At 28.3% G+C, this 23,642-nt stretch overlaps 1 protein-coding gene across 1 annotated transcript in view; it reads left to right on the forward strand.

Moving 5' to 3' along the window:
- Window positions 1-8,872: 8,872 nt before the first annotated feature.
- The window catches only part of LOC106677713 (uncharacterized), a 66,202-nt gene continuing 51,432 nt past the window's right edge, over window positions 8,873-23,642 (forward strand). The window contains exon 1 of the mRNA XM_067050146.1: window positions 8,873-8,901. The gene's annotated coding sequence lies outside the window, so the exon portion shown is untranslated. The remainder of the gene's footprint in view (window positions 8,902-23,642) is intronic.

Genomic DNA, 23,642 nt, shown 5'->3' on the forward strand with positions numbered 1-23,642 from the left:
CACCTCATTGGTCCTTGTTTCCTCTCCTACTTATTTATTAGATTTAAGGATGTCGAAAACATCACAATCAAAACACAAACTACGTGCGAGAAACCCAACACAACAAACAAAATGGTGACAAGTTCAGCTGGTATTTTTTGTGACTTCAGTCTTCAATTAACAAACTAACAGACTCTTAACCGTGTTATATGTTGTATCATTTTAACATGTTAAAAGTAGAAATTATTTCTTCATTTGACATGATCTTTTTTATTTAACATGATAAACTAAAGATCATGAATATCCCTAATCAATAGCACTTTGTAACTATTTTTACAGATAAAATACCTGAAGATGAACGGACGGTCCGAAACGTCTTAAAGAAGAATAAATTATTAAGGTGAAATTAATAAAATATGTTAAAATGAAGTATGAAGGTACATACTAGGCCATAATTCGCAATATTTCTTTTATATTAATAACCGTGAGTTAACTTTTTAAAAGCAGAAATGGGGAGGTTAAGAGGCACTACGATGTCTTTTGCAAGAACCAAAGATGTAGAAGACCTTTGAGATTTTAGTGAGTAATATTTATTTAATAAGATTTAGAATGATAATGTTTAACCCAATGATTGATATTATAATTAACTGATTGGAAAAAAGGTTTACAAACATAAAGGTAGCTGTGGATATGTACAGAATAGTACACCTCTTGTTTGATAATGACCTAAAATATTATTTGGCAGATTTTATATTAGTAAAGCATAGCTCATTAATGTCTACTTATCGTGATGTAATAAGGGCCTGTTTAATATATCTGACTATTCAGGCAAAGATGCTGATATCTTAAAAAGAAAATTTTCAGCAAATTAACAGAAACTAACTTTCAGCAATGGTATAAACTTTATTTTTATCTTTATAAATCTTTATTAAAATTAATCCTAGTAAATGTGTTTTATGTGTGGTTGTATGCAGAAATATATCTTAACCATTATCACAATATTTCACAACCTTTACATGAACCAGAATTGCCAATAATATCAACTACCTGAATCGCTTATTGTAGTCCTAGAATTCAGTGAGAGGTATGGTCACAAAAAACATATCTTTGGATACTGTAGATATTTTTTGATTTTTTTAGACTTTCATAAAATAAACTTACCTACGTAATGGCATGAGAATTCTTTGGACAACTATTGAACCAGCACTTCATACATCATTTTGACTTTCAAAACCTCGAAAATATCCAGAGATGCCATAATGATCGTGTGACCTCAAGATAAGGACTTATTAATTAACATGACTTCTTTATCTCATTTAATTTTTATTCTTTCCTCATTTTCAAAACATTCTTATTTAATGAGTTAATTGAAAATATCTCCTAGTTCATCATCAAATCAGTGCAGAGCTTGATCCTTTCTGAAATTTCTTCGAGCGGATTTGGCCTTTAATAAGCTATTTTCCAAATATCCAGAGGCACTGAAAATTTCCATGGTCCTTGTGCTTCTTCTACTGAATAATTTGTGACAATCGAGGAGAGAGTAAAAAAAATTATTAAGTAACCGCAGTACACCAATACTCTGGCGTATAAAGTGGAAGAGACCGTAATTTGTAGAGAGGAAGGAATGGTCCAAGAGCCCGAGGAACAAAAAAGTCTGTTATTTCACCCCAATTTTTTATTACCTTAGTGGAAACTATGTATAGTTAGTTGTCATTTTGAGCCTACCAAATATAGCTTCGGGGAATAAAAAATGGCGCCTGTTTCTAAAATTAATTGAACGCTGAAAAAATTATTTTTTAATTGGAGCTACATATTTTTAATACTACCAAAGGCACTAGAAAACATAATTTAAAGTAAAGTAAATTAGTTAAAATATGAGTCTTAATTGAGCTATTTACGTTCAATAGTTAAATTAAACGTATGGATGTCTATTAGCATTCAAATTAAAGCTAGTTTAATATGCTTTAAACCAGATGTTTACATTTATCTTCGGAAGAGTAGTAGTTTGCCAAAATAAATTCATACAGTATTCATTTCTAGTTGTTCGGACAGAATTTTTTATTTACATATAATATAAATAAAAATATAATAGAAAATATATCTCTAAAGTCATTAGTATATGATGAACTATGATAGAGAGAATGACTACATTAGAGTATGACGTACAGTAATTTATACCGTTTGTCTTTGCAGGAGCATTAGTTTTTATGATATTTACTCAAATAAATTGATTTCTCGTTTTTAGAATAAAATTCATAATCAACTATAAATAAAAAAATTACTACCACTACCAAGATAATTGGTATAAACAACACTTGACTAGCTTTAACGCCAGTTCTGGCAAACATTTGTACGTCGAATGGTTCTAGAGATATATTTTTCATAAATCAAATATTTATCAAAATATCCTCCAAACAAATAGGATTCAATACTTTCAAACTTATTTTGATAAATATCATCAATATAAAACTGGTAATATCTGACAAATATAAATGTCATAAATCACTTTAGAGTACATTCGACTAGCTTTAATATGAGTTATGGCAGACATCTGTAAATCAAATGGTTTCCTGGAATTGTTTTCATAAGTCGAAAATTTTGTCAAATTTCAATAGTCGATAACAATCATAAACACTACTATTTCTACAAAGATTAACGTTATAAACCACTTTATAGCCTATTTAACTAGCTTTAAGTCGAGAGCTAATAGATTTCCTACTACTGATTTTTCAGTGGAATCTTTGTGAAATGTTGCAATTTAAAAAGCTAAATCTCGCGAACTATTGAACGTAAATATGTCTTTAGGGCTCAGGTTTCAGAAAATTTACATTACTTTCATTGATTTTCTCTTTGGTTTTCTACTATCTTTGGTAGTTTTAAAGATATGGAGCTCCGAAAGAAAAATTGATTTTGTTTAACGTTTTGAAACAGCCTCCATTTTTCAATTTTCCTAACTATGCCTGGCATAATCATAAATTTTGGCTAGTAGCTATACATAGTTTTCATTGAAGTAATCGAAAATTGAGGTGAAATAACTGCCTTTTTTTTCTACCGGGTTCTTGTACTAAGATTGTTATTAGTACAGCCACGGCCATTTACACATTATGGCCTCGGTTCGTATTTTTTAAGCTGATTTCTTTTGATAATGTAGTCAAAAAAATTAAAATTTAGAAATGTATAAAATCTTTCGGAGCTCTATATCATTCAAACTACCAAAGATACTAGAAAACGTAAGAGAAAATCACTGAAAGTAGAGTAAATTTTCTGAAACCTGAGCCCTAAAGACATTCACCACAAAAAATATTTTCAAAACATTGGAGAAAATGACAATCCCTTCCTACATCCCTCCCGGATAAATTTTCATGTACTAGGTGCAATAATTTATTTATTAGTACTTAAATAACATACTTGAGCAAAATATTGTGATTTGTATGTATCATTCAACAACAATCGGTCAAAACTTTTAAAATATAGTTTTTATTATCATTCTGTTCAAAAACAAACTAACAATTACAAACACTTTTGGCTGGCCCCCCGAAATTTGGATCTAGTTTGCAGATCTTGATTGTTATCAACCATTTGTTGTGTATTTGTTATAACAAAACTCATTAATATCTATGGGTAAAAATATAGGTAAAAATTATTTTCAACATTATGTATATTCTATTTTTAACCTCTTTTAAATATTTAGTATATGTTAATTTTATGGCTTTTTAATTAGATGTTTGGCTTTGCTAATTAGTTGAAAGCAATGAACAACATAGAGTATTAAACAAATCCTTTGAGTAATAACAATAACAAAGCTCAGTGCACTGAAATTTGTAGAAGTAAGCGGACAGAAGGATTTTGCATTTTAAAAGGTAATTTATAAATAATAATACATAAATGTCAAAATAACTTGATATCCCAATAATTTTTAAATTAAAAAAACTATTTTGGGCAAAACACAACAAAAAAAAATCTTGTTAATGAAAGAATGAGGACTTATATTCATTTGGCAATATATATAAATTATTTCTCATTTAAAATAATAAGTGTAGGACAAAAAAAAGAACAATTACTAAGATATTTTGGCTCATTCCCAAGAAACATTTTAGATTTGTAAATGGTCATAAATTAGTGAAATGATGTATATATATTTAAATGTTGAATATTTGTTTGTATATGTGTATACCAATTTTTTATTAAGGTTCGATATAAACTTTGTTGATTGTAACTGTTAGTTAATTGTGAACTGTTGATTGGAAATATGTATCTTTATCAGTAGAACTGAATAATAAGCAGAGGAACCCGAAACGTTCAAATGTTAAAAGTATAAAGAAGTGAAAAAGGGTAAATCGATTCCTGAAAATAAATATAATAAAGTTTTTTAAAGAAGATTTTTCTAGATGCTCGGAAAAGTTTGAGAATTATCTATTAATGAAAGAGTTAACACAAACATTATATTACTCCAAAGGCCATTCTTTTAAATAGTATAAGTTTTTTTTGTCAACTGCTTACGTTATTATGGATTATATCACGTTATTCAAATATTTATAGAAAATTTGGTGATATGGAATAACTTTTTAGATTCCTTATTAGTAATTCACTCAAAAAACCCACAAAACACTCATGTATCAGCTGATTGCATACATTGATTCAGTGGTATATGCGGGTGATGACAATGATTAAAAACAGGCATGTAAACTTCATTTGGTTAAATATTACATTTTATACATTATATAAAGCTTATTTCAATTAAACGAAAAGAAAACATCAACAAAAAATTAATTGTACATTTAAGCAAAAATTAAAAGCTCCTGGACATACGGTTTGGCAGACGTTACAACGTTAAAAATTAGAACTGAATGAAATGTAAAAGCTTTCAACGCCCCTTAAAACTAAGGTTCAGGAGATTCTTTTGTGCTACTAGTCAACGCCCTTGGCCTGTAGTAAGTCGCCAGCAGAATTATATCTCAATAGGAAAATAAACATAAAGTCAAATATACTTAGAGCACCTAAGGATTGTGCCAATTCAGGCGTAACTAGAAATGAAGAAAAAAATTTTGACTGCTGCTGACAGGAGACAGAGTGCAAGAAAGATCGTATTCAAACAGTAAGCCGTCAAGGAGATTTGGTGATGGTTTGACCATCCCTGTCTAACCTGTACCCGTTAGACAGGGATGGTCAAACCCTTAAACAACACAAAGACCAACTACAACCAGTTAATTTTCAAGAGGAGCAGCAGGTTGAAGCACGTCTATAAGAAGGTAACGTTCTGGGACAATGAATTTAATGAATGGACATGAACGTTTAAACGTTGAATGGACAATGAATTGGACTACCAAATGCTACTACTACGCCAACACGAGAGAGGAATGCCATCACTACTCCTGAGTCAGCAAATGCAGGTTATTTTTCACCCAGATCAGGATCTACCAGCAGAAAAGACACAAACACAACTCCTTACCCTGGATCTGCAGACCCCTCTATATATCCAGCTCATCAAGACCTCCAAAGTGATGACCAACCATACCTCAGATCTAAATGATATCATGCTTAATAATCAACTCGTTTTTTACATTTATAAGTTTTGGTGGATTGTATAGTTTATCAATATACTGGTATAAAATATGATTCATTATTATTATCATGATTTTATATTAACACTGATTCAATTTTATGTGAAATATGAGGTTTTTGTTGTGTTTCACTACAGTTCCCGCAATTAAAAAAAAAATCTGAATATTCAACATCAGGAGACGACAGGAAGTTTATTTTCTCCAAGAACAAATCCTAAAATTTTTCATCCCATGTTCAATATCTTGGAAACTATCTACGGCACGAAAAATGTTATAATTATTATCAAGGCATTGCACTGCATGTCTCCTTTACCAGAACAACCAGCCTCTACAATCTTTTGCTCTCTCTCTCCCTCCATCTTTGAACATCCAGCCGCCTCAAATCGGATCTTTCCTTTTACGACAGAAGACAAATTACAGGAATAAATATTTTGGATAGCTATTGAGGATGATATTGAATACATTATTATTCAAATACATAATACATAATACGTATAAATATTATTCGTCTCATACAGAAGAATATTAGGGGATTGAGAGAAATAGAGTGAATGGTACAGCATTTTGATTTACCTTGCATAAAATCATCCATAGAGATCTTAATGTTCCATATTTAACCGACCTAGCTCAAACCAGATATCAATCCTTCCATTATAAATTCCCCAAGCATCTAAAACTATTAGTTTCTAACCTTGCTTCCTCATTCAATCCTGACAATCCTGACAACCTATGAGATCCCTGAAATAACATGGCTTCGAGACCTTCTAATAAAAAATGTTATTAGACTGTGTGCCAATGGGTGGTTTCTATACAAGGCTGTATCATACCATTATAATCTAGCATTAAATTTACTAGATGTATTTGTAAGTAAATACAGTTGTTAATGTCAATAAATAAATTTAATTTAAATAATACCTTGCATGTGTGACGGTCTAAGTCAGCTGTTACTTGGATGTCAGCTGACTGAGGAGATCATCTGATCGAACATATATATAGAGATGTACTGAACGCAATAAAGTTAGTATTTTACAGCAGTTCAACCGTATCAGATCTTAATCCTTCTCTTCAAGTTTTGCTTTTGCTGATTCTCAAGTATAAAATCTTCTATTCTTAGTATAAAACCTGTACTGAAGATGGTCAATTGTCGATTTTCAGAATCGATTATCTACTAATTATAAATCAAACAGTCTATTGTTTATATGTCGGCTGTTAATGTGGTCCAATAAATTCGTATAAATTGGTAGCTGGTATCGATAAAAATTGGCCCTTTTGTATCCAGCTAGCATCAGTACTGATTCATGGTTAAAAATGATTTTCTAAAGCCGTAAAGGTAAACAGGAATAATAGGAATCGTTTAAGACCATTAATAAGTAATTTTTGTTTGCTGCAGTGAATTAATTTGAAATATTATTTCTGTTTCCTAACGGCAAAAGGGTTCGTGCAGGCTGGTGCCCATAGACGGTCCTATATCAATTCTATCAAATCGATAATTATATACCTACCCAATAGAAACGGCGAGGAAGTAATACTGGTATTTGTTCTTGGCAGACTTTTTTGCTTTTAACTTATCAATATGTGTTTGTATATTTTTCTTTCTTTTTGCACTACTATTTAGAATTTTCAATTGGACTATTTTTTACTTAATAAAGATTAGTAATAATGCATATGATTTTTTCATCATATAATAATATAAATCTATACAATACTTAGCTCTTTTGTAAAAAACAATGTATTAATATTTCACGTTTCATAAAATGAAAAACCAACATTTCAGAATCCCCCTCCATCTTCAGGATTTATTCTCGTGTACAATCAATTTTATTCTAGTTTGTTCCCTATCTCTTTTATCTATATAATTTTATTTAGTCACTTTTTTAAACTAATTTTTGAATAAAAGGGAACCAACTCACGACTCAGCTATCTTTGTGTATTTTTAAAAATTGATGAAATAAAATCATATGGATAAATGAAACAGGAAACAAACTAGAATATTGAATATAAAAAAATTTATTTTGTGCTAGGGCATAAACCCTAAAGACGGAGGAGATCTTCGGAACTTCAGTTTTTTTTTTTTTAATATAAAGAAAAGTTAAATACTGTAGTTCACATTAACATTAGATTTTTGGGAAGTATTTGTCACTGAAGATATATTATCGAATTGATCATTTTCCAGTGTAGAATTATACCATAAGTATGCAATACAAATATCTGAGTCCATTTTGTCATATTAATGTACATATATTTATACACAACGAAATAAGATTTTGAAATGGCGTCTTAATATGTAGAAGTGAATTCGTTTCATCAAAGCCCAACACTTTTTATAAATTTTCAAAAATCTTAATTTTCCTTAAGGTCAAAACATTTAGAATAAAAAACCCAATATTTTTAATATATATATATATATATTCTTATTTTATTAAATAAAATTAAGTGACTACATAATATGTAACAATCACAAACACGAAATCAATTTTGATGATGTCAAGTAATACGTTAAACCTAATGGAAGACCTCAAGTTTATTCCTGACATATGAAATTCTATCATATCATAATAATAATTGCTTTAATTGCCCCATACCCACAGTCTCCAATTATACCTTAAGCTTCTAAATTTCCTTTCTGCACTAAATAATTGACCAAGAAACATTATTGTAATAAAATTAAAATGTATTACTTATGAAGATAATTTTAAAATATTCTGTGAGTACAATGTAATTTTAAAACACTTATCCATTTATTTTATTGTTTTATATTTATAATCAGAAATGAAACTATAATTGTATAAAATTGTAAATTTACTCTTTTAAAAAAATAACAGTTGTTAATTATATAATTCTGAAGAGAGAAATACAGTATAAGAAGAGAATAAATAAATGTATTAAAAACATTATTTTTATTTTAAATTTTTTGACCTTAGGCAATTATAATTTTTAAAAATATGTAGAAGTTGTTCGATTGTTAATAGATTAATCGAAGTTTATATTCGATAATCGGGACAAACGCAAGTATAGAGCTAACGACATTCGGTCATACATATGGACTGTGTGAAAATCATTATACATTTCAACCCCATTATTTTTCTTTCTTTTATCAAAGGATAGATCATATATTATTACTTTAGGACGGGGGAGACGTTAGTGCTACCATTAAGTTGTTACGGGCATTGAATAATTTTAATTAAGGTGCACAAAAAGGCATTGTTTGAACGGAGATGCAGATGCACCCCTATGACGGGAGGTTGCATAAGGCGAGAGGGTTAGAGAAGGGATGCGCTATATAAGGCTGGGGTCTGCCCCGCCGCGGCAGTGCTTCTTGTTGTCTGGCGGAATGGCGGGCTTCGTCCTTTTCGGTTCAGCTGTAAGTTATATCGTACTATTAATTAAAGATTTGTATAAGTACACTAATATTAAAGGAACTCTGTTTGGTATTTACAACATAAAGTCATTGATTTTATGATAACGGAGGCAAAAATTAACTTTTTTAAATTTACGAGAATATATAATTTTATTTTATTTACATGGATATAATATAATTTGCTGGTCATAAAATAATATAGCACCTGTTTTTTATTTTTTTTTTTATTTTTGTATTTTTTATATTTACTTTTTGGTGCTGTAGACCATAATATACTACTATAAATTAGCCAAAATGTTGATTCTGAGAATATCTAAATGTTTTTCAGGTATCTTTTTTTCTATTTATTTTTCCTTAACAAAAGATATATAATTTATACACTAATATTCAAGGAACTATGTTTACTATTTACAATACTCGGTCATTGACTTTATGGACATAACTGAGACAAAAAAGAACATTGTTAAATCTAAAATAATAAACACAAAAAATTAATACATTAATAATAATTTTAATTGATGACGTACGAGGAGAAGATGGTTGGGGGTACGGTCAAAAAGAAACACAAATAAGTTGGAGTAACCTATTTAATTGTGCCAACGTTTCGGTTAGAGTTTCTAGCCTTCTTCAGGGCTAAGAACAGAACAAGATAACAACCACAATAAGTATAGAAAATAAAAAAGAATATACTAATAATAATAATTTTAAATGATGACAATTAAATGAACTCAATGATTTTTATATATTTTATTAATTTGCTGGTTTTAAAATAAAATTTCACGAATATTGTGACTGTACCGTTATCATAATTTACTTATTTATTTTTAAACCCTACAGAATAGCCAAAATGTTGATTCTGAGACAATTGTAATCTTTATAATCATTCGATTTTTTTGTATTGCTTTAAAAAAACATAGTTACAAACTTTAACTTTATTGCTTTAAGATATCAGTTACAAATAACAAATTTTCATAAATACACAAATGTTCAAGGAACTATGTTTAGTAATTACAATATTCATTCGTTGACTTTATGGAAATAACTGATGCAAACATTTACTTTGTTAAATCGAAAAAAAATAAACCTAAGAAAAAATAGTTAAATAAATACATTAATTAATATTTTACATAATGAAAAGGAAACTGTATTTATACTGTAGGAAACAATATTTTATTTTATTTATTTTTTTAAAAATTATTTTTCTATTTTTTTTTATTTTTCTGTTTTTTATTTATTTATTTTATTTTATTTTTTTTTACTTTTATCATCCCATAGGCGTTGATGACCAGAGGGTTTTACGCCTTTAAACAACAATCAACAACAACAACAAATATTAAATTTTGTATAAATTCACTAATATTTAAGGCAATATGTTTAGTACTATAATATATATCCAATGACTTCATTGAAATTACTGCGGCAAAAAATAGCATTGTTTAAAACATTGAACCATTATTTTATTTAATTTTTTAATGCTGCAGATGAAAATATAACACTATAGATTAGCCAAAATGTTAATTCTCAGAAAATGTAATACTTATCATCCATCCATATTTTATTTTATTATTTTTGTTTTTATTTCTTTATCAAAACATAACAGTTACGAATAATAAATTTCTATAATACACTAATATTCAAGGAACTATGTTTAATATTTACAATATACATTAATTGACTTTATGGATATAATTGAGGCAAAAATTAACTTAAATCGTAAAGAATAAACCAAATAAAAATTTCTTATATTATATGTTATGTTTTGTTAATTGGCCAGTTACAAAAACTATTTTGAATAATATTTTAAAATAATATTAGATCTATACAGATTTTGAGAAAATTTAAATGCTTATCATCTATTTTTTTTCTATCCTTTAGCGGAATGGCAAATAATAATAATAAATAAACCAAATGAAATTAATAGAGAATTTCATTAGTTTTTTAATATATTATATATTAATATTTTAATTGAGAAGATGAAGATAACTTTTTAAACTTTATACCTCCTAGAGATAAAACAGGATACCCTGCTTTTTTAGATTAGATTAGATTAGCTAGAGTTTTTTTTACTATGAAATAACCTTATAGAGACAAATGTTTACTTATCTTAATTAATGTAAATATAATTGATACATACTTGGTTACTATTGAAATTGACATACAAATCTCATCCAATAAACTAGAAATACTAAAATACGAATTGTTTTCCTTAAGTTAGATTCCGAAAGAGCTTTTAAAAAATAACAGATTAAATATTGTTAATAACAGATTAGAAATTTTTAAATAAAATGCAATCTTTACCAATATTAGTTTTTTTTTTTGTAGTTTTCGTAAGTAGAGGTAGATTTTGTTACCTAAGATATAAAAAAAAATCTTTTTTTTTTTAATTCGTCGTTACAATTTTTTTTTTAAATAACTGTCCACTCCATCTATATCTGAAATGAGATTCACTTTTCGAAATAATTTTATTTTGATCGCGGGCCAAAAAAATAGCAACAACAATCTTCTCTGAAATAGCCCCGAATCATGTTTTTTTTATTACCTTTAAAAACCACTAGGCTGAGTTCAACGAACATTTATGAGTCCATTCTAAAAAAAAAAAAAAAAAAAAAAAGAGATATCAAAACTCAGAAAGAACTTGTAGAATATTAGCTTTTAATTAGAACCTAATAGTTCAATACCTACTTTTTTTTAGTATAGTATAAATAAATTCGTAAAAAATTAAAAAATATTGTTCAAGAAATTAACTTGATAAACGAACTAAACAAATTAAAATAAATGTTGATTGGAGATATCAAATAGTTCAAAATTTGTTTAAACGTCATTTTAACCGAAGTAACATTTTCGTGCTACTAATATACACTGTCAACTTTTTAATATATAGTTCATTTAAGTAATGTCATATGATTTTATTATTTAGTTATAATGGACACTTCTTCGTGATATTACTAATGTAAATATTTTTAGTTTTCTCAAGCTACTTAATGCCTTAAGTGAAAAATTATTTATTTTTTTTTAATAATTGTATTCACCAAGTCATTATCATATTTTTCACAATGAGCTATCGTGCAGCTAAGAATGTTTACGTTATAACAGATTGACGTAAGATGCTTTACTTCCCTAAGGTTGGGACACTGTTATTAAGAAATTCGTCAGTAAACTTCGGTATTAAAGCAAAGAGCGTGAAGCTTTCTACATACTGACATAAGTAATATTTGCCATGCTAATACGGACAATCCTCAGTTTTTTCATAATTTTAAAAATTATAATTATATCTGTGCAACAATATTCGACAATGCAATTTTTCTAAAATATTGTTTACATTTTGTCATGTCTCTTCTATACTATATTGTTCTTTGCATTCTTTACAGTTAATTATATATATTCTTTCCTTTTTTTATTGCTTTATATTTTATCTTTAATGATAGTTATGTATTTTTTATCATTATATAATCCGAATTTTACATCTTTGTGATCAAATTTTTTTTTTCATTCTATTTGGTATCCTTGGAATATATGTTAATTTGTCATATTTACGTGCTTTATATTGCATTTTCCTTACTCATTATTTATTGTTCTATATTTTTTTCTTAAGGACTAAATAAGGATAAAAGATGAATTTAAAGTTATTAAATAAAAATATATTAGTATTTTTCGTTTATTAAAATGACTCTTACTCAGTGTAATATAATCATTATTTTTTTTCAAATGTAGAAATTTATGTCTAAAAATCTTGAATAAGCTTATAAAGAAGTTGGGTATTTCTTAAAAAAAGAAAAAATGTATAAAATAATAATAATTTATTATTATTATAAATCATAATAATATAATCCAGTAAATATGAAAACAACATAATAGTTAAGCTTAATTTCTTTCGTTAAACTTTAAATACAGAAATTAATTTCATATCTTATATTTTATTTATTTAATATTAACAGTTATATATTAAAATAAATCTGTACCACTACAACCATTAAGAGTCAGGGGTGTAGTACTTTGAAAAGAAGCACTGTTATTAGATTAACGGTTGTGCCAGGAGGTGATTTGGCCAGAATCACGCTCGACCTCCAGATTTTTCCTAATTAAGGGTAACCCACTTCATGAAACTGGGTTGACCCCAGAGGGCTTCTGAACCCACGAGGTTGACTCACGACTACAATAAATAATTATCTGTCACAACCGTATTCGAATCCTAGTCCTTATAGTTAGTAGCACAGTGCCTCATACATTAATTTTGTTAGTTATATCAATATAATGTAATATCTTTTATTTCCGTTTTGAAGTTTACCACAATTATAATATCCTTAGCTATGCATTGATTCCATGTGCTTTCTGCTTTTATTATTGGATGCCTTATTCAAAATTTCCACTTTATTAAAATCAAAATTCAGATATCATAAAAAAGAAATAATAATAAGGTAAAGTAACATCTACATTTGTTTATAACACGTGCAACCTCTCTCAAAAATGTATAGCCAGTGATTTTTTTTTCAAGTTACATTTGTACTCGGTGGAAGGAAAGAAGTCAGTGACGGAAAGCGCGAAAAGTTGAAAGTTACTCCTGATTAATCCAGTGTATTAACCTAAAGATTTTTTTTTTTAATTATTTATTTAATGTAGTTTACAACTGTACAAAATAATACAATAGGTAAATATGTAGTATGTTTCATATACACTTGAAAATCTTGGGAAGGAACCACCCTTTGGTGGTACTTCAAACATTAATTTAAATTAGAAGGTTCCGTGGCCATCTTCTTTTCCTAAAGACTTTTAAAACGCCAATAATTTTTTTATTAATATGAGCCTCAAAATTATATATTTTATCAGCAGTATGTTTGCGACTTCCAAGTCTCATATCATTTAGAAAGGAAACTCGAAATCTACTTTCAATAAACTCGATAACTCAAAAAATCCGATAGCCTAAAATCTGATGGTTCGAAGAAAAGTCGACAATCCTAGAACCTCGTGTAGTGATTATAACATTTATTTGTGTGTGTAAAATATTACATAAATATCGTAGTTATTCTTCCGAAAGAAATAGTTTTTCTCTTTTTTCTAAAATAATTTTATCGGGCTTCCTTAAAAGAATATGAGAATGTGTAACTGCTATAATAAGAGGGAAAAAAATCACCTCAAAATTACAATTAGGTTATTGTAGGAAGATTGTAAACAAAGCATTTAATCTGTTAAGTAGCAGTTAATAACTAATTAGCTTTTTTTATCAATTCAAGCATCATCAAGATTGCATACTATAAACACATTTAGTAGAGAACAATGTATTTTTTACAACAGTTTCAACTTTTGCCGTGAGATGGGCTATCTCCACGTTTTTAGTTTACGATCGTATTTATAATAATTAATTTTTTTTTTAGTTAGTAACTGATCAGTTATGTATTATTTGAGAGGCTTTCGAATCTTCCATTTATAATTTCAACTGTATAAATATCATCGGCAAAAGTGTAAAACCACGTTAATCATGAATAAAACAGTAACAACGTATAAATAAAAAATACACTAATAACCGACCTTATCTGAAGGTGGTCAGAGGTGCAATCTACAAAAACAAAAATATTTTTCAAATAGTTATTAATGGCCATTATATCTAACCACACAACAAAAATAAAAAACAAAATTAATTCAATTTTCGAATTTGAAAATTGTAAAGTATGGTAATTTTTTTAAGGCCTGAAGTTTGAATCAAATTATGGCCAATAATAAATAGTTGAAAATTATTTTTGTGTTTGTAGATCGCAACACAAATATATAATGTTTATTTTATAAAATTAACGTTTGATAGTCCAGTGGTCGCACACCCACTGGCATCGCATAAGTAGCCATGACACGCGACTACTTATGGTCCGCAAGGGGGTCTAATTATACCCACTAGATTGCATAAGTATGATAAAAATTAGGTTGGAAAAATGCTAAAATTATTTTTTTCAAGAATTGCATAAAAATATGTAATGATATACAAAATTTTTGAAAGTATAATATAATATAATATATTGTACTTATAGATAAAAAATTAATTATAATATTTTATTAAGTTAATATAATTATTTTTAAAAAAAATTAATTCTGTACCAGTATAACCTGTGAAGGTCAAAATACTTTGCAAGAAAGTACTACTGTTTTAGACCAACGGTTGTGCAAGGAGGTGATTTAGTCAGAATCACACTTGACCGTCACAGTTTTACCCAATTAAAGATACCCATTTTATGAGGCTGAGTGGACCACGGAGGACCCAAAATCCTGACTTACGTCTACAGTGAAACAGAAAATAATTGTCTGCCACATCCGGATTCGAACCCAGGTCCTTATGGTTATTAGCACAGTGCCTTAACACTGAGCTACCCACTCCCACAAATTAATATAATAATTTAATTTAAAATAACACTTGTTTAAACTAGAAGACTAAATTAAATTAGCAGTGTTTCCACAACCATGGGTTTACCCAGCAGTGAAAAAAAAAATATTAATTTAAAAAAAAAAAATGTTTCTTCTCTCAGATTATACGCAACTACTGGAGTTTTAAGCATGTATTCAACTACTTTATATGTTATTTTGCCAGGTGGCCTGTGGATTTCCATTAATTTAAAATTTCTCCAATATTGTGCTTGATTGATTTACATTTGAGTGATTAAGTTTATAAAATCACTCAAAGTTGACTAAAAATATTACATAAATATAGGCACAAATGTTAAAGTATTGTACAGTGAAAGTCCCCGAGGAGAACTAACAACTTCTCCTTAAGCGGTGAAGGCGAAGCTCTTCCTTCAGAAATTACTTCATGACTGCTTCACTAAAGTATTTATTGCGAAATGCACCACTCACTTGCGATTGGTCAATGTGGTTCCAAGTCACTTAGTACAATGGAGCATATTGCAATCTACCTGTGTACATAGTAAATTGAAAGCAGTATTGTCTTTTAGAGATAACTTAAACCTAACTTAAACCAAATTCAGACATAACAAACCTTTTATTTAATAACCTATTACTGACACAAATTGGTGCCTTTTGCCTCGAAGCAAATCATATATGTAATCAAATATTTATGAAGAAATGTAAATCATAATTTTCTGTTATTTATATGCGATAATAAGATTTAATTTTTTCTATTATAAATAAAAATGAAAATATAACCCGAGCAAGTTAAAGGTTTGATGAATGTTTGGAGAATATATTGTTAACTGTTTTTCCGATCTACCCCCGAGCACTTTGTAATCCTAATTGTTGAAGTTTGATAGATTTTCAAAAGATCTATAATATTCAATGAAATAAATAAATAAAAAAGAATTTATGTGCTGATTATGACTCTTAATACATTTATTTATCAATTATAATAAAATATATCCATTTAGCCCCAATATTGTTTATTTATCAATTTTAAGCATTCAAAGTTTAGATCAACCTGGTCATTAAGAGGAATCCTAATTTTTATTTCGAAGCCTCCCATTAATCGCTAAAAAAAAGATGCTTTACTGCCCATGCCTTAGATTATATTGTCAAATTAATTAATTTAAAAAAAATTATACAATTAGTCATATTGTATATTTAGGTCATTTAATTTTATATTTAGTAATGCTATATTTTGGTTAAAAGGCTTAAGATTATGCAAAAAAAAAACATGAAAATATTATTTTTATTTATTTGTTATATTTTTTAAATATTTTTATAAGAAAGTGGAACTTTTTATAGTTAAAATAATGAATGATATGTGTATTTTATATAAATATTTCTTTAAAAAAAATTATAATATTTATGAGCGCTTGAGGCTGGCTGTGAACCATTAACCATTAATTTTACATGTGACACATTAGTGATTCCAAATGTGGTAGCCCATGTAAAATATTATATAATCGAAAAACCAGTTATTTGTCAAATATTTTATTTAATATTTATTATTGTATTTACAAATTTTATTTTACTACCAACAACTAACAAATAATACAATTCAATATAAATAGAACTAGCTTATCAATACATATTGTATTACTTGTTAGTCGTTAGTAGTAAAAAAAAAATTAAAATAAAATAATTAACATTAAATAAAATATCCAACTTCAAACACTCGTAAATATTATAATTTTTTTTAAAGATTATAAATTATATAAGTATTAATACTTACATAGAATAGACAAATCATACATTATTCTAACCATGAAAACTTTCTTATAAAAATAGAAAAAAATAAAATGGAAAAATATAATAAATGGATAGAAATCATATTTTCCTATTTGTATGCGTACTCTTTAGTCTTTTTAAGGGGGGCTAATTTGTAGACTACTAACTTCCAGCTATTTAATTTTTAATAATTTTGCATTAATAATTTCTTCTGCACCTAGACGTTTCGATCCGTCCATCATCAGGTATTTTTTCTTAGAGTTAGATCTCGTGTATTTCTTTCATAATGTATTTTTCACACTTGTGTCTCTAACAAGTTTGTTTAATGATCACTATTTAATTAATTCTTTTATACTTTTAAAATCGTCGATTTTTTATTTAATTTAATCTTTTATACTTTTAAAATCGTAGATTTTTTATTTAATTTAATCTTTTATAGTTTTAAAATCGTAGATTTTTTATTTTATTTAATCTTTTATACTTTTAAAATCGTAGATTTTCAAATGACGTGTTGTCAGTTCAACTGGTACTTGTACTTGACAGACCCTATGCTTGGAGGTCAAGAATCTATCTATTAATCTACAATAATAAATCATTAAAGGTTTTTGTATGAAGACTGCTGGCTAATCCAGAAAGAAAAACAGATCATCAGAAAATTGAATCACAAAAAATCAGGAATTGGAGTGTTCGAAAAATAAAATTAGTATTTTTACATACGTTTTTTAGCTCAAGCAAAATTTTATTCCTTGCCCTTAACAAAATATCTAGGTTTCTCAAGAAGAGAGATGAAATGACTCACCTGCTAATTGCACCGACATTAACATATGATAAACATTGCATGAGATTTCACGGTCTGATTGCAATAACCCCTTAGCTGCATGAATTGTTCATCAGCTAGCAGTGAAAACAGCATTATATCACCCGTCACTCATTTGCAGAGCTCGGATTCAGAAAGCATAGCAACGGGGCACGGAGCTCCAAACGTCGAAATCCCGGACGTACGTCCCTCGATCCCGACAGCCTTCAAGCGCTGACATCCGCGGGCGATGATGGATTGACACCCGTTCTTAATGTAGCTAGTTACATCCTTTACGATAAATCGCCACTCCGGAACCAGTAGGAATTCGATCTGCGTTATGTACGCCCTTTATGCAATCTCTAACATGCCATTCGCAAATATATTCCTTTAGAAAATCAAATTAAAGTGATACAATGTGACCAAAAACCAAATAATCCTAATATAGCTTACCGATTTCACGACAATTTAGGATGTCATTTTCAACAGGGGTGTAACTGATTCGGGGTAAGTGAAACTGTTGTAAGGTCTAGAACAACAAAAACTTTCCTAAAATATCATTTCGAAGGTATTTATTGAAATTGATATACGTTTTTTGTTGTATTTTTCATTATTGCAACACAAATATGAAAATAATTAACATATATATTTATTCATCTGTTTTTGAGAAGAGACCCATAAAGATATAGTGATATAGACAGAAAAGAATTACTTATTATTAAATAATTGAGAAATTAATTTCGTTCACTTCAACAATTAATTAACACTATTAATTGATAAAGACCAATAAATATTAAAAAATCAAAAGCTACGCAGTTCTACCAGTTAAACATAGTATCAGCTTTAGTTTAAAGGTTTGTTTGTATTTTCGGGCATCCATGTTATGAATATAAGCAATGAAGTTCTATTACTTAAATATTTTAGTATATAGTCCAGTCGCATTAACACGACACGAAAATTCAAAAAATTAAAAAGTAGTTTCTTTTATACTGTTTAATATCATAAGACTATTTATGTCCATAAAATGCTCTGGATTTTGGAATAAATTTTGGGTAATGGAGTGATAAAAAACTACTGTTAATATCTAAAAAAAACACTTAATTTGAAAAGGTTCCACCGCCACTTTTATATGAAATTTAATGTACATTAATTTTTAATATAAAATATATCGAGAAAAATAGAAATTTCACTAAAACCAGTTAAGATATCAACAAATAAAAAAAAATAAAACTTAAGGTTTTTTACCACTACCTCCTCTTTATCCATTATTTTGTTTGGAGGTTAGGGGCTTATCTTAGAGGTAACCAACCTTTTCTAACCTTTGTGGGAGGGTAAAGGTTTTATTCTGAGGAATTGCCACGAAATAAATAAGTCAACCCGCCCAGACCAGAATCGAACCGCCGGCGTTGAAGACATGAGATTGCTACAGTGATTCCTTTATATCTCAGCTACAATAGACCCAGTATAATTGTTACTGAACAATGTAAACAAATTAGTTTTTTTTTTATTGTCCAATTTGTCTTGACATTATAAAGGTTTGTTTGTATTTTTAGGCGTTTTAATCATAATTAAAAGGTAATTATAATAGTATCTGTATTTTTACAAGCAACCACAATTCCTTCAATCAGTTACCATGTCTTTTACAGGAACTACTCGGTTTCCTTAAAACCATTATTTATTATTTATTTCGCTTGAACTAAATTAATATTATGTTTTGTATAATCTTTTCACTTTCTTTAGACTGGTTATAATCGCTTAAATAATATCAATGTTATCCAATTTAAGTCTCAAAACAATCTATATTTCTGTAAACGTATAACGTTTCGGCTCATTCGACCATCTTCAAGGACAATCTTCAATACAATATTACAACAACATCAATTTTAAAAAAAACTTTATACATGCTATTCTGAACAGGTCAATAATTGAATCAAAATTACCCTATTTTGTCAATTATTCACATTAATATTAATACTTTCCATGTGTTTTAATTCAATGTTTTAACAGTCAATTTACACTAGTTGTGTTAAGTATAACAGTACTGGTATTTGGGGAAGTAGCCCTGTGGGTCCTTTTTGCCAACCCCTGGCGGCTACCCGAGTTGCCGCCACGTATTAACCAAGGTGGGAGTGTCAAGATTCATTCCTCGGGATCGCCGAAAAATGAATGTTAACTGCCACAGGCGGGAAACGAACCCACAACGTTTCGAACCGAGCGCAATGGGACCTGCGCCGCACGGCCGTCGCCTAAGTATAATAGTGCAAATTGACTATAATTAAATGTTTTATGTTAATCTAAATAATTGACAAAATAGGTTCATTTTGACTGATATTATTGACCTGGACAACAAATAGCCTGCATAAAGTTTTTTTATATTTATGTGGTTATAAATTTGTATTTAAGATTGTCCTTGAGGATGGCCGAATTTTCTGAAACGTTAGACTTCTTTGATTTCTAATAATAATACATCATTTATGAATTTCATGTCGGAGTTAAGTTGTATCACAGATTAAGCGACAATATTAAAGAGGTTTGTATAATCAAAATTTTATTCCGGTGAAACCACCCCTAAAACTTTGTCCCAGAGTATGTGTAACATAAAAAACTGCTCGTCAGGTGGAAAGGATAGACTGAGGTATTAACCTGGTTGTGATTCTTTGAAAACAATAAATGGATAAATTTACTTTTGTATATTAATGGATATTTCCTCCCTAACTTATTATTATTAAAATTCTTTCGCTTAAACATTTAAATGTCATTTTGCTCCTGTATTTTAAGAGGAGAAAGTGAGAAAACACTTTTTAATCCTTATCGCTTATAGAAATTAAAAGTATTTAAGCATGCATATAGTAAATGGCGAATGACTTATTTTGTGTCACGCGCTATTCGAATTAAAAATATTTTGAGTAATAGAGGATACATTTTAAATGTAAACTAGTTCTATTATCAATTCCCCACTGCTTTGTAAGAGCACATTATTTATCACATTTACTGAAAGTGTTATTGAATTATATCCAATTTTTTCCTCAAATTGATTGGTCATTGACTCGCCATATTTCTCACATCCCATCATTGCATAGCTTCGAATTAACAAGAGTCGGATCAAACCTATTATATCATGTTTCAAATTACCAAAAAAATATCAACGGAAACCTTGAGCGTGGTAGAGATTTTAAACGCAAGATGGTACGGAAATGATAGCTGGTTGTGCCAATCAAACCTGACACTAAATACCCAATTTCAGGGTACATTTACCAACCCATTAATCACAAAGCGACCACGGAACGCCTCAACAACACCTTTCCCAGCCGCTCCATCAGGACTGAGGTTTGGTTAATGAGCGAACTAAATGCACCTCGGACCTTCCTCATTGTAAATTACGTAAACCATCACTCTCATCTAACTGTGCTTAATGACATCAAAAGCAATAATACAGTCCATTAAAGATTATTACCTGGACAACGGTCATTACAAAACACAATAAAATTAAAATAAACTTGTTTATTTTTCATTATTAGGTTGAATATGGTAAAAACTAATATTCCGTAACAGGAAATGTAAGCGATGTTCCATATCAGTTATCAACTGTCGATTTTATGGTTTGCTTTTAGTGATTTCGGTCCTAAGCATGACAGTTATAGTTTGTTTTAGTGTTGTTTCCTTAAGTTTCCAATTATAGTGATTTTCCACATCAAACCACACCAGTGGTTTTGTGAGATAGTAACTCATTTATTGAATGGCAATCTTTTGAAACAAAGTTTGGAGTATCATTAAAGTTGTTTAGATGCTTACTGATCCCAGACATCTTTAAGAATCATTTTTATTGTTAATTCTTTCGTTCTGTTATAATTTTATTTATTTATCTATTTTTTACAGAAACAAAAATAAACATATACAAAACATACACATGGAATATACAAAATAAATAAAAAATTTAATGAATACAAATTATGTTGACTCAAATATAAAACATTACACTTCATGAAAAATTACTATTACATTTATTATTATAAAAAAAGTTATATGACAATTTCGTATCTATGATCACTCCATTAATACTTCGATTAGTGTAGCCTTTCCGACATTACTATCTATTAAGAAATAGAAGAAATTTAATAAGAAATATACGAAGCTATATGTATCATAAATTGACAAACTGGCTCTAGAAAGTTTTTTTTAAGGAAGAGATTCGATCTAAAATGAAGGTTAACATTTTCAATTGGTCAATTGTTTTATTCCATTGGTTTATTTCAGAGAAATAGAAAAATGGTAGATTTTTTTTCCAAATAATGTGATATTGTATTGCAAAATTTTTAAATAAATTCAATTAAGTAGCTTGGAAAAAAACTGTGTACATAAATGAAATATTTACAGGAATATTAATGATATATTTTCACAGATCAGATATATTTATTCATTGATTTTACCGCTTTCCAAGATGGAAAAAACAAACAAAAAAAGTGGTTGAATTTATTATTTTCGGAGGGCTACTAATGGATAGTTTCTCTACATGCCTGTAACTTACCATTATGATCATACTTCAGATTTACATGTATTTTATGAACAGTTGTAAATGTCAATTAATAAATAATAAAAAAAGAATTTATTATTTAACTTTCAAAGTGCGTAGGGAGAAAAAGGTCCTAATATTAAGCGACCAGTTATTAATTTAATGGGCCATAAAATGCCGTAAACCTAGAAAGGAGAAAGCTGTATGTACCCTTCGAACTGGAGGACATAGCAAATTCTTCTTGAACGTCTTCCTTTTGAAGAGGCTTTGATACTTCTTTTGTGAGTACTATCATTTCATAAAAAAAGTTTATTTATAAAGGTTTTCTCCAATTATTTAATTTCAACTAACACACGTTGAAATAGAAATGTGAATTTTTTAAATATAATCTTTACAATTTCTTCATACTGATTATTATTGTTTAAATAAAATAAATTTTATCCAATTTTTGCCTCAAAATGATTATTTTTCTGTATAAGTCCGAAGTTTCGGCCGATTCGGCCATCCTCAAGGACAATCTATAACAAACAGCTGTTATTATACATATGACTTTTAACAATTTTAAACAAATAACAATATTATTAATAATATAATCCTTATCATACCTTAATACAATTATAGATCAACATCAATTTTAAATAACTTTATGCTGGCAATTCTGCCAAATCGCTAATTTCAGTCCATAATTTTACACACACTATGAGACATTAAAGTATTAGGGAATTATATAAATATATTAATAAGCAATCTTTAGCTTATATTCAATCACCTATTTTGTCAATTCTTCATAATTAATTAAAAATTAAAACTTTTAATCCCAGTTAATTTTTATTATTATAATTTATCACAATATCTATAATCTTCCCCAAACTCAGGTCAAGCATTTAATCTATTTATTTCAACTATATTTTGGTTAAATTTCCTATTTCTTTTATCATTACAATTCATATAAAGGTTAATTATAATCATCGACATTAATTTTATCCCATATTTTTCATAAATTAATTTATTTAAAATCTCTGAATAGCGATTCAGATTTCTTGTGATTTTTTTTTTTAATTTATTGTATAATTAATGTTTTTTAATATGTATATGGGCTTAAGTATTTTTCTTTTGAATGTATTATTTTCTTTATGTAAAATCATAGTATTTTCAATATTAGAAGCATGCTAGTTTCGGTTGTATGGTGCACTAGTGCTATTTTATTGGGATCTTCTTCTTGTTTTTAAATCATTACTGTGTTGATACATTCTATTATCCAACAAATGTTTTGTTTCCCCTCTCTTTCTCTCTCTCTCTCTCTCTCTCTCTCTCTCT

Source organism: Halyomorpha halys, unplaced genomic scaffold (genome assembly GCF_000696795.3).
Source record: "Halyomorpha halys isolate HHAL.00 unplaced genomic scaffold, Hhal_1.1 Scaffold107.1, whole genome shotgun sequence".
NCBI classification, from domain to species: domain Eukaryota; kingdom Metazoa; phylum Arthropoda; class Insecta; order Hemiptera; family Pentatomidae; genus Halyomorpha; species Halyomorpha halys.